General features: G+C 32.2%; 1 pseudogene; it reads right to left on the bottom strand.

Moving 5' to 3' along the window:
- Positions 1 to 1009: 1009 nt before the first annotated feature.
- Positions 1010 to 12084, bottom strand: LOC134688010 (putative nuclease HARBI1; annotated as a pseudogene).
- Between the last annotated feature and the right edge of the window lie 529 nt (positions 12085 to 12613).

The raw sequence follows: 12613 nt of genomic DNA, 5'->3' as shown, positions 1-12613 counted from the left end.
AACACCTAAAGTACAAACATGATCACCGAGTAGGGCTGCTTAAATTGGTGGTGGGACTGAGGCAGTTTCATTGTTAGCGACAACTTTCATATTGTGTTTACCTTCCTTTCTAGAGAAAGAGGTGCACAGCTAACCACCACTGGGATGGAAAACATTTGAGTTGCGTTGATGACAAATGCAAGAAGTTCATTGTCATTCAGTTGAACATGTACAGATACGAGTAATTTTGTTGGTACATGTACATGAATGTTTGTTTGGTCAGTATCTTATAGATGGCTTGGTGGTTCAATAAGATATTTTCAGTATCTTGAATTTGAGGCCGATAAATGAAACATTAATCAAACTTGGCAGTTGGATAACTACAACATATTCTATTTATGTTCAAATAAAAAGGTGAAAAGGAAAACGGTGCATGACATAGCCTGATGGAAAGTTTAATGGTTTGTTTGTCTACACTTCGGTGATTTAGAATGCAAAGTGAAATATGACATATGTCTAACCTAGTTATGCAAGAAAAGGAAGGTGTCACAATTGTAAAAGAGAGGGCCATTATATAGAAGATTGGTCAAAGATAAAGAAGGCACAATAGTTGAAAGGTTGATGAGTGTGAATCTCCGTATATAGTTTTTCTTCTGTAGAAGACATAATCAACAGATGGGTTTAAATAAAACCGCCGTCGTTTATTTATATTTCTAAGGGCTGATATGGGTGGTTTGTACTCCAATGTTTGAATAAGACCCTGCAATACTAAAGACGAGTACTCGAGTTTGAGACGGACACGTGTTTGGTATGCCTTGCTCTTAATGTTCTGATTTGGTGGTTAATCCAGTTAAACATTTTTCGGTGCGCCTATATTTGCCCATTCTATACATTTAAATTGATATTCCTAGCTACAAAATTAGTAGGGTCTTTAAACCGCAAGTCAAGGTTGACACAAGCACTAGTCTCTGTATAACCCACTAAAGCAGCTAAAATTTGGGGCAAGGGTTGAGCCTAATTACCTCTGTCATTATCCCAGCTCATTTGTGTTCGATTTGTTTATATATAAAATATGTAAGATATATGGTACATTAACAAGCTGTAAACGCCTTAGAACACCGGCATGTCCATTTTGGTAAACATTTGGAAAGTTATTGGGATCTTCTTCCTTATATTCAATGTATCCTTCCACATCATCCTCATTAATAATACACAAGTTATGTAAGACGCAACAAGCAATAATAAGGTTGCAAACTTCTTTATGATCATGAAGAGGCACATCTCTGAGTCTGCGAAATCGCCCTTTAAGATGACCAAAGGCTCTTTCAACTGTTTGTCTCACACCTGATAACCTTTTGTTAAATTTAATTTGTTGCCTTGTCAGATTTCCAACGTTCTTAAATGGCGTACTAGCCAATTACGAAGAGGATATGCATTGTCCCCGAAGATGTGATAATTTTGTGAAAAAAGCTCGCCAGCTTCAGCTTTGATGTATACACTTGAGTTTCTTAAAACGCGTGCATCATGCACACAGCCTGGCCATCCGGTGTAAGCATTAATGATTTTCATATTGGTGTCCACCACTGCCTGCAAAACATCAATGAAATAATCATGTAAATTAGAATAAAGAATGGAAAACTGTTAAAGAGACAACAACTTGACCGGCAGAAAAGAAATGTGTCAGTTGTTAATTGCTTAAAAACTTTGTCACCAATCAATGAACCTGAAGGAAGACATGACAAAAGTCTTAATGGAAGTTGTTACTGGTTGGATGTTAATCAGAAACCCCATAAACAGACATCGTTGTACATGATTAAACTTTATTTCAATTGAAATTTGTATAGCTACTAATGAAAGATCTGTGATATGTTTTACCTGCAACTGAATAGATGGATACCCTTTTCTATTATAGTAGTCCTTTCACCACCAATAGCAGCTGACAGTCGAATATGTGTACCGTCTATGAAACCTGTCACCCCAGGCAAACTATAACTATTGTAACAAAAAGCGTAACAAAATTTTTTAAATAATACAGAAACTATGACTGTCGGAGTAATTGTAATTGTTTAAGAATAAAAACATGTCAAACATGGAAATATTATTTTTAAATAATAGTTTTAATCACTAAAAAGTCATGTGATGTTACATATATAGGACGGGGTGTGTTCGATGCGTTGATTAATTAACAAAACCCCGCCATATAACACCCAACTTTGAAATTGCGTACAAATGTCAAATTTAAGTGTGCCACTATTGGAATGGTCTTAACCGATTGATAATTCATTTCTCTTTATTCGTAATTTTCCCCAGATTTTTTCTATGTCGGGCAAAAAAAAGCAGCAGTTTATAAGGAGACCTACTTATTGACGTAACAACTTGAATTATGGTCGTTTTAAAAACGATTGTTTGCAAGTTGCATTGTTAACAGTTGTACAATACGAAAATTAATCAACGTGAATGCAAATATTCATAACACTTTACGGAAAGTAACTTTTGTGACATATTGACAACCGTATACAAAGTTTATTTCACTTTTCTACTTTCTAAACACAAGAGGTCGAATTCTATTGTTCTATTTAAACCGCATATCGGACTGTATGCAATGATTCAAATCGAATAACAAGAAACGTACGAACTACCTCAAAACGTAAACGAAAATAAAAATTTAGACCGCCAAAAAATATAGCAAAAGGTTAAGAAAAAATTCAAAATTAGATACAAGGCCTTGACAGCAATACATGTCCCTAAATGCTGAATTAGATAAAATAAAAAAAAAAAAAAAAAAAAAAAAACAATACATAAAATTGAGAAAGGAAATGGGGAATGTGTCAAAGCGATAACAACCCGACCATAAAGCAGACAACAGCCGAAGGCCTCCAATGGGTCTTCAATGTAGCGAGAATTCCCGCACCCGTAGGTGTCCTTCAGCTGGCCCCTAAAAATATGTATACTATTACAGTGATAATGGACGTCATACTAAACTCCGTATTATACACAAGAAACTAAAATTAAATATCATACAAGACTAACAAAGGCCAGAGGCTCCTTACTTGGGACAGGCGCAAAATTGCAGTGGGGTTAAACATGTTTATGAGATCTCAACCCTCCCCCCTATACCTCTAGCCAATGTAGAAAATAAACGCATAACAATACGCACATTAAAATTCAGTTCAAGAGAAGTCCGAGTCCGATGTCAAAAGATGTAACAAAAGAAAATAAATAAAATGACAATAATACATAAATAACAACAGACTACTAGCAGTTAACTGACATGCCAGCTCCAGACCTCAATTAAACTGATTGAAAGATTATGTCTTCATCATATGAATATCAGGCACAATCCCTCCCGTTAGGGGTTTAGTATCATACTATCATAAAATATTTGAGAAGAACATAACCCGTGTCATGCCAATAACTGTTTTTTTTTACATAAATGTGTTTAGTTCCGATGCAAAGACCCTATAAGTGAATCAATATTAAAACCAAAATATGCAGTCTTTAATGACCTGACAACAGTATCGTACCTATATCCCTTCTTAATAAGTCTGTTTAAAGGTTTTGTAAGCTTTTGAAGTGAATACTGACATTTTTGTGCTTTGTAAAGAATATTACCATATAAGATTGGATGTGAAATACCTGAACGTATAAGATGTCTGCATGTTGAGTTATATTTACGAATTATTTCCTTATACCGGTAATAAAATTTAGTAAATGTTTTAAACAGTTTGTGATATCGAAAACCCTGGTGTATTATTTTTTCAGTAATACATAAATTTCTCTCGCTAAAATCTAATACGTTGTTACATACACGAGCGAATCGTACAAGTTGAGATATATAAACACCATGAGATGGTGACAAGGGAACGTCACCATCTAAAAATGGATAATTTACGATAGGAAATGAAAAGTCATCTCTTTTATCGTAAATTTTTGTATTAGGCTTCCCGTTAATGATATAGATATCAAGATCGAGGTAAGGACAGTGGTCATTGTTAGTATTAGCTTTATTTAAAGTAAGTTCAGCAGGATAAATTTCTTTAGTATACATACTGAAGTCGTCATTATTGAGAGCCAATATATCATCCAAATATCTAAAAGTATTGTTAATTTTTTGTATCAAATGTTGTTTCGATGGATCTTTGTTAATTTTAGTCATAAATTGTAACTCATAACAACACAAAAACAGGTCGGCAATAAGTGGTGCACAGTTAGTCCCCATTGGAATTCGAATAACTTGACGATATACGGAATCTCCAAAGCGAACTAAATGTTATCAAGTAAAAATTCAAGATCATATATAGTATCAAAGCATGTCCAATTGGCATAGTTCTTTTGTTTATTGCTACTAAAAAATGACCTAAAAGAGTTTGAACATATATACTCGCATTCTGACTTTTTAAATTCCAAGTTAATAAGGGATGTGAATTTTTTCTTAATAAGAATATGAGGCAAAGTTGTATAAAGGGTAGAAAAATCTAAACTTTGAACAGATTCAAAATCACCAATATATGCATGCAATTTATCAAGTACTTCCAACGAGTTTTTGACACTCCAAAAGTAATTAATTCCACTATTTTCAAAGGCTTTATTTGAACAATTTATTATCAGGTTTTTGGTTTTTTATTGTACCAAGTGTACTAGTAAGTAAAACAGACAACGTTGTAGTGGAACAATGGCTTAAAGGTGAAATAAATCTATATTTGTAAGGTTTTTTTGTGTAGCTTCGGAAGCCAGTACATAGTTGGGACTTTCATTGTAATTGGTTCTGCTTGTAAAGAAGTAGCTAAAAGTTTGTGTTTGTTACAGATGTCGTTTTCTGAAAATGATGTCAGTTGGAATGTTGGTGAATTCGTGATTTCCTTTTACAGAACCTCTATATAAAATTTACGTCAAACAGTAATGATATTATTAGCAACTTTATCAGCCTGGACAAAAACAAATTCTTTGGCTACATGTAGTTCTTTTAGTTTATGTTTGATACGCGAAATAGGGTTTTTATGGTTGTTGTTAAGAGTAAAATGTTCTTTAAAATGTTGTATTCGAATATCAACTATCTTCATTACTGAATTAAAAAAAGAGTCCAAAGATTTTTTGTCAGCTTTTTCCCGTTTTACCCATTTCAAACAGTGAGTATGGAGTGAGTCGTGGATGATATTACGACACTCATTCCAATTAATAATTGACGTTGGACAATATTTAGGTCCTTTACTGAGGAATGATTTTAACTCTCGGTCGCGAACGATGTTAAGGTCTCCTGTTATGACATGGGAAATGGGGCCATAGGTGTATTCGGAATTTCTGCAATTACACGACATAGGTGTATTTTCAATGATATTTATATCTTTACACAATTGGCTATAATTAAACACATATTTCCGGGTAGATTTCTTGTAAATATAACAAATAAGAGGGAGTTCAGTATTATCAAAATATCCAGGAAAATAACTGTCTTGCGGTGATAACTGTTGAAAATGTCCTCCATTACTTTCTAGAATACATGTCGTTTATACTAATCTTATAAATAAAATAACATACTGATATTATATTCCTGGATTTTGTTTCGCAAAAGATTTATATAATTACGCTCTTACACTTTTAATAAAATCGATTGTTTCATCAAAGAGTCATAAATATAAACAATTCCAAGGTTAAAGATTTGTCTTTTCTTTGTATGTTCGTTAGATAAATGCCGAAAGGAGCGTATTTTATTGTTGTGTGACATCCCTCAGTTCATATGCAATTTTTTATTTGATTTGATTGATTCGACTGTATAACATTAGATCAATGCGTATGACTTATTTTAGATGAATTCCCAACATTTTTATACTACAAGAATTTTTAACTAGCATAAACACGTAACAGTGTATAGATCTGATCGTTTTTTTAATCAATATCTTCTTTTTTGTTTTAGTTGAGTTTGCTGTTTCAAAGATTGACATCTGTTTCATTCATTTCTAATGATAAACCGACCTTCGGAAAAGTGTTAATAACATTTATTGCGTTTGATTATAATAAAAATAGAATTGCATGTTTTTATTGCGTGATGTGTGACATTTACATCATCTGCAAACTTGTGTCAGCATTTCATTTAGATGTATCACATTCATTTCACAAAATTGAAATGTATTACTTAGAAACATTTTTTACGGCCAACCAATTAACCTGTATTTTGTTGAACCTGTAACCTTGATTACAAGATTCGAACATCTTAAATTTATATTGTCCAACTTTAAATATTTTGCAGTATTCATATTCTTAAGATTTTATGGTATTCCGAAAAAAGAAAACACACAATTATTCCAAAGACTTCATAAACGAAAGCTACCCATTCCAATATGAATGAAAATGTGCTTTAAAAGAAAATCCTCATTATGTTTGTTTGTGACGAAAAGATTTACCGATGTTGATGAAATCTTCGGCAGTGTTTATCCTTCATTTATTTACGGTGATCAATAGTTGCGTCATGTGTTTATAGCGGATATTTGGCATATGGGCATTTATAAAGCACGTCTCCATGGTAGTTTTGGTATTTTCTGTTGATTTAATTCACACTCATATACACAGATATTATAGCCGATGATAATTGTCAAACGATGGAGAAGAATATTCTTTATACTTCGTTAGCTTATGTTGGAAAAGATTGGGGTGCAAAAGTCCCTAAAATATATCAATTATGTTTAGGACAAATAAATGATATCAAAAATTTAATGATAAACCTTATATTTTTAACTCATAATAATCGAATTTATTTCAGAATATGGCAATTTTCTTTCCAAAGGATTATAGGTAAGAAAAATAAGGAACTTATAAGAAGAAAACACAAAACAGAAAGTCCCTTAATAAAAGGCTAAATGAAAATATCAAACACATCAAACGAGTATAACAAACTGTCGTATTACTGATTCGGTACAGCCATTTCCTTCCGTAGAAAATGGTGCACTGAACCTAGTTTTATAGCTAGTCAAACATCTCACTCGTTTCTTAACTGATAATAGAAAGCTGTCCTGTTGTACCGAGTTAACCTACCGTAAGTATTTATTTATTCATCAATGAAATAAATTAGTACCGTATATCAAGTTTTAATCTCTCCTAGTACAAATACGTTTTCTGTTAATTCAGGTATTAGGAATATTAAAGTGCCAAATTATTTAATGGTGAAGAACGCGCTTGGATGTTAACGCAAGGTATCTGATAAAATGATTTTGAAAGAAAATACTTTGTAACAATGTTATCATAACTTCCATCATTTTTCATTTATTACTAAATTTATTAAATTAATCGGTTTAAATATATATTTGTTTTGGTAATTTACTTATAATAAATATCTTGCTATATATCTTTTGACTGTGTGACAACAGCATACTCGATAGCGGTTTTGAGATCTGGCGTTACTCTTTGTACATACAATCTTGCCCAATGCTTGTCAGCATACTTATTATACGCTAAATTTCTTAATTGCTGATCTGAACACCAGTAATGGACACCAACGTTGGAAATATGAAGTATGCTAATGACTAAGCTACACAGAAAAGTAAATACGACGAACAACTTTATTGTCTTTGTTATACATTGGAATATGCGTACATTGTGCATAATTAGCAAGAAGATTTCTACGTCAGATTATCTGTAAATATAAAAATATCACTTTATAAATTTAGTTCTTACGAATAGATATAGAAAGAAGCACTTTTCTGGATTAAGCTTCATTGGCGACTCTCACAACCCAAATATTTAAAAGTATTGTATTTATAAATATGCAGAATCGTTAGAAGCTAGATGAACTAGAGAGACATACTACGTCCTTTGTTTTTCTGTCTATGCGATAACTTTGGCATTATATATTCCTTGTTATACCCCTTTAAATAATAGTGGGGGTATACTGTTTTACCCCTGTCTGTCTATCCGTCCATCCGTCAGTAATTCCGTCCGCCCGATGAATGTTTTTTGTCGCATTTTTCTCATGAACTACAATACGATGATTTCTAAAATTGGTTTTAGGTTCAATATAAGTCAGCTATAGCGTGTGATGCGTTTTCGGATTCATCACTCAACAACTTTCTGTTTACCGAAATATTATGAGTAGGCTCACAGTTTCACTTTATATTGTTGTGTTTTGGTATTTCATCTCACTGACAAGTTCAATATGGTTTTCCTCAAAAAGGTTATACTAGGAGGTGGTTTGTTTGCCAAAAAATTTAATGGATTTTTGTATGTACTCAGATAAAGAAAATCCTGTCAATGCGTCAATTAACCTTGAAAAAATAATTTTGATTCTTACAAAAACTATTTTTTTTGCATTTTGCAAAATCAGCATTCATCTTCATGAATGACATTTGTTATGTTTGATGCAAGCAATATTGTTCCTAGAACTAGTTGCCTACCTGGTGTATCTGGTAAAGCCACATTCATATGATTACTTGCTGATTACAAATCTTGTATATATATATAATCATGTAATCTGTAGTCTTAAAATGGCAGTATAGAAAGATAAACAGATGAGCAACTGTCTAGGGCCAAGTAAGGGGAGGGGGAAGGCAAGTATTAGTACTTTTTCGCAGAACGATAAACAGATGCACAGACAGACCCAGGGGGTGGGAAAAATTTAGTTGATTATATAGAAAATCATCGAAACATGACGGGAGTGGGCAACCCTCTGGTCAGTCAGAGACCCTCACCCCTTTATGGAAAGTTCTGGATCCGCCACTGAGATTTGCAGGTTTTCTTTGTTAAGATACCTTAGAATTTCACCAACTCTGGCTGAGCACACATTTTGATTCATTTTAGCTCATTAGCTGGGCTCACTCGCTAAAAATTTTCATTACGGTTTACTGGCAATTATTTAATGATATTCATGTGTAGATAAGCTGATAATCTATACATATGTGTGAGAAGTTATCAAGCTCGATTTCGTCTGTAAAAAATGTCATAGGCCAAGTTATGGAGGTGAAAAAGCCAGTAACAGATGAACAGATTTGGTTTTCTTCGTATAGATCCCTTAAAATTTCCCCCACTGTGGACACAATTTGATTCACATTAGCTCATTAGCTGCACTCACTCGCCATTAAGTTCATTGCGGCTCACTGGCTTATATGTAGAAAAGCTGATAACATGTACATACATGAGTGTGTTAATGCCCTTTACTTTCAGGCGTCAAACAGTCATTCTCAGCTACTGTTAGCTTTAAATTGGTTAAAATTTAACTGCGATTAGTCAAAATATCCTTAAGGTGATTTTACAGATGTCTCAAATAATTATCTTTACTGTTATTTTTGGAAAACAAATAGCGTGATTTGTCAAATTCAGCTGATTTGTTTATCGTCTGAAAAAAGTGTACATTTTATCGTCATGTCTAAAAATTACTGTTTAATCTTCATTTGGCAAGAATACTTTAATAAGGTACCCAAATTACTACCCTCATACATGTACATGTATATGGTCAGATCATATGTTATCGTATGTCATTTGAATTTGTACTTTGCATGCCTTTTCAAATGAAATTGTGACGCCAGAATGCATTTTTAATAGCACAATAACGGATGAAAAGAGGACACATATGTCAACCAAAATTTTTGCAGCCACGTTAAAATGTGTGAGGACACCTTATCAAGCTTGCGCTCATGTTGTGTTAAAACTGTTTTAGGAAACTGAAAAATACCAACAATAGAACAATAAAAAGATAATCGATATTGTAAAATATCAATGCGTTGAAAAGCCAATGATCTACATACATGCATATACATAAATATATCAACCATAAATTACAACTGATTTAATTCACAATTGTTGGAAAAAACCTTTGTGTCTATATAATTTATCTCATTCTAGTCCATTCAACTGACAGAATCAGTGTAAATTTCATGAATTCTATAATTATATGTATAATCATGGACTATTCTTTATAGCAATATCTGTTAGCCATTTAGGGGTCTTTTGCATTTAAAGTTCAGTTTTAGTGGGTTTATTTTGCGAAAAAGAACTTAATTTCCAGATCATAGTTTACATTTTCTTTATATTTTGCTGTGTCAAAATGACCTTAATATAAAGGACAATATATAGACCCAAAAATGGTATATCACATTCTACACATGAGATTTTAGCAGAAAGTACTGCCATTAGAGTATTTAACCATTGCAACTTTTTAATTTGATCTCCTCCACTTATTGAAGTAGAATATTTAATGTAGGTTTGTCCACATTTTGGAATATGTTAATACATGTATAGAAATAATGTTGAGCCTGTTTCTAGATGCATGAGATAGACTTCAATATTTATAATTTATTGAAAATAAATGGAATCATCTTTCAGAAAAGTTTTATTCTATGGAAATGTATACCCCCTTTTTTATAAATTGAAAAGGTTACATTTTCCCCCTTATTTCAAAACCTAAGCTTGAATGTAGTGCCCATACTTTTTTTGCCCCAACTGTTCAGGGTTCAACCTCTGCGGTCGTATGAAGCTGCGCCCTGCCGAGCATCTGGTTGTAACATGTACAACAATCAAACATGATCAACCCACACCAAACTGAATGTAATTGAAAGACATCTATAGAGGTCAATATACAGTCTCGAACAGAAGATAAAAAAGGGGAAAATATAGTGAATTTTGGAGAATTTATATTATTAAATATACATGCATTTGAAATATTTCAGTTATATTGTTTCTAATGTTTTAGTTCTAGGTTCCACCTGGCTACCATTTTAGAAAACTGGGCTTTAAATGCTAGTCTATTAGAGTGATATTTGATTTTCATTGGTTACATGTAGATATGGAATCTTATTTTATCATGAAGTCAGATTTAAAAATGACTTGGGGAATGAAGATGTAGTAAAGACCAAATGTCAGTTTAGTCTTATATATGTACTTCATAATTTTAGTCTTACATGTATATAATTATGTGTACATATATCACTGATTCAGTGGCAACTGTGAATAGACACTGACAAGTCTTAGATAACATTTTATAGTTTTGAATGTTTTGTCAGTTGACTAAAACATGAAAATGAGGTGGAGGTGTGTTCTTATTTCCAACAGAGGGACACTCAACCTATATCAATATGTGCATGAAGCAAATTGATAGTTGCTAGATATTGAATGATTATACCACAAGAAAGTTTTATTAACCTGTGCATATATACTAAAAATACAATAAAAAAAAATCATGTCTTTTTCAGGACTTCTTAATCCAACCATGTAGTATGGAATGTTCTTGAGATATGGTTTTGGTCGATGGATGTTCATGAAGGACCTGTAGTACAAAGTATATCACTGGATTTAGTCATTTGTCTAAGTGTATTATTAACATCCAGTCTCCCATAAGAACCATGCAAAACAGTCCACAAGGGGGGTCATCAGATTCGATTGAAACTTTGTGTGCTTAAACATCATTATGAAAGAAGTTCATATTGAAAATATTTCATCTGGTTCCCGTGTCTTTCAGCTTGGAGATGCTGTAATGTACCGGGAACCAGTTTTCCCATGTTTGAGGAAGTATTTTTCTATGAAATTAACCAATTTCAACACCCTGAAACTTATAAATGCGAAAAATAACGAGATGGAGAAAGATGATTTATTGAATAATCAAGTGTTAAAGCTTTAAAAACTCATCAGTACATACATTTTTCAAGAAACAGTTTGTGGATTATTACAAGGGAGATAATCCAGTAAAAAATATTTTCAGAAAATCATAAAAAGTACATATTTCAAAAGCTGTCCAGCCTTTGGTCCATTAAAATTATTAATATAACTCACTTTGTTTTATCAATTGGAATACTTAATTATGCATTTTAGCTAATACCCTTGCTGGGGTCTCTTTCAAGTACATTGTAGAATTCTTCTAAACAATTGCTAAATCTACATTTTCTCTCTATAAATCAATGAATTTAAACTAGTATTTTGTGGATAATTTTGCGAATGTAAGTGTTTCTTTTTCAAAAGCAGTACAATAATTGACAAATTAATTCAAAGTAACAATGACCATAGTTCAATTACAATTTATGGTGCCACATATATTGAATGTATATGGTACAAAGGGAGATAATCTAGTAGAAATGATTTTAAAAAAAATTAAAATAACTTTTTTCAAACTTACCAATTCTCAGTACACATGTTAAACATAAAAGTATATATTTATTTGGTTGTATTAAGATACATAGTTATTAACGCATTTTAGCATATACGATGGTTGGGTTAGTACTTTCTAAAATTCTCCTTGAATACATGTAATATTCAAATTTCCCTTTCTCTGAAATCAATGAAATTAATATATCAATCCGTAGACAATTTTGTGAATGTATTTATTATTTATTATACCTAACAATGTTAAACTAACAATGAAGACTATACAATCAAAATAAATAATGCCATAAATATTGATTATCTATGATACAAAGGGAGGTAATTCTGAGAAAAAATGCATTTTCAACAATCTGAAGAAATTTTTTTAGTGTTCTGCTCTTGATAAATCTTAAGCCTTTCAATACTTCCTTTCTTTTCATAAAGATAAATATAAAACAAAGGTGTTAAAGAGAATGTTTAGACTAAAACAATCAGGATTTCTTGTACTATTCTGTTGAAAAAAGTAAAAATTTGCAGTTGTTAATTGATAACAAACATTTATAGAATAACAATCTGTATA

The sequence above is a fragment of the Mytilus trossulus genome, chromosome 10, assembly GCF_036588685.1.
Source record: "Mytilus trossulus isolate FHL-02 chromosome 10, PNRI_Mtr1.1.1.hap1, whole genome shotgun sequence".
Taxonomy (NCBI): domain Eukaryota; kingdom Metazoa; phylum Mollusca; class Bivalvia; order Mytilida; family Mytilidae; genus Mytilus; species Mytilus trossulus.
This window is presented reverse-complemented; position numbering and strand designations above follow the sequence as displayed.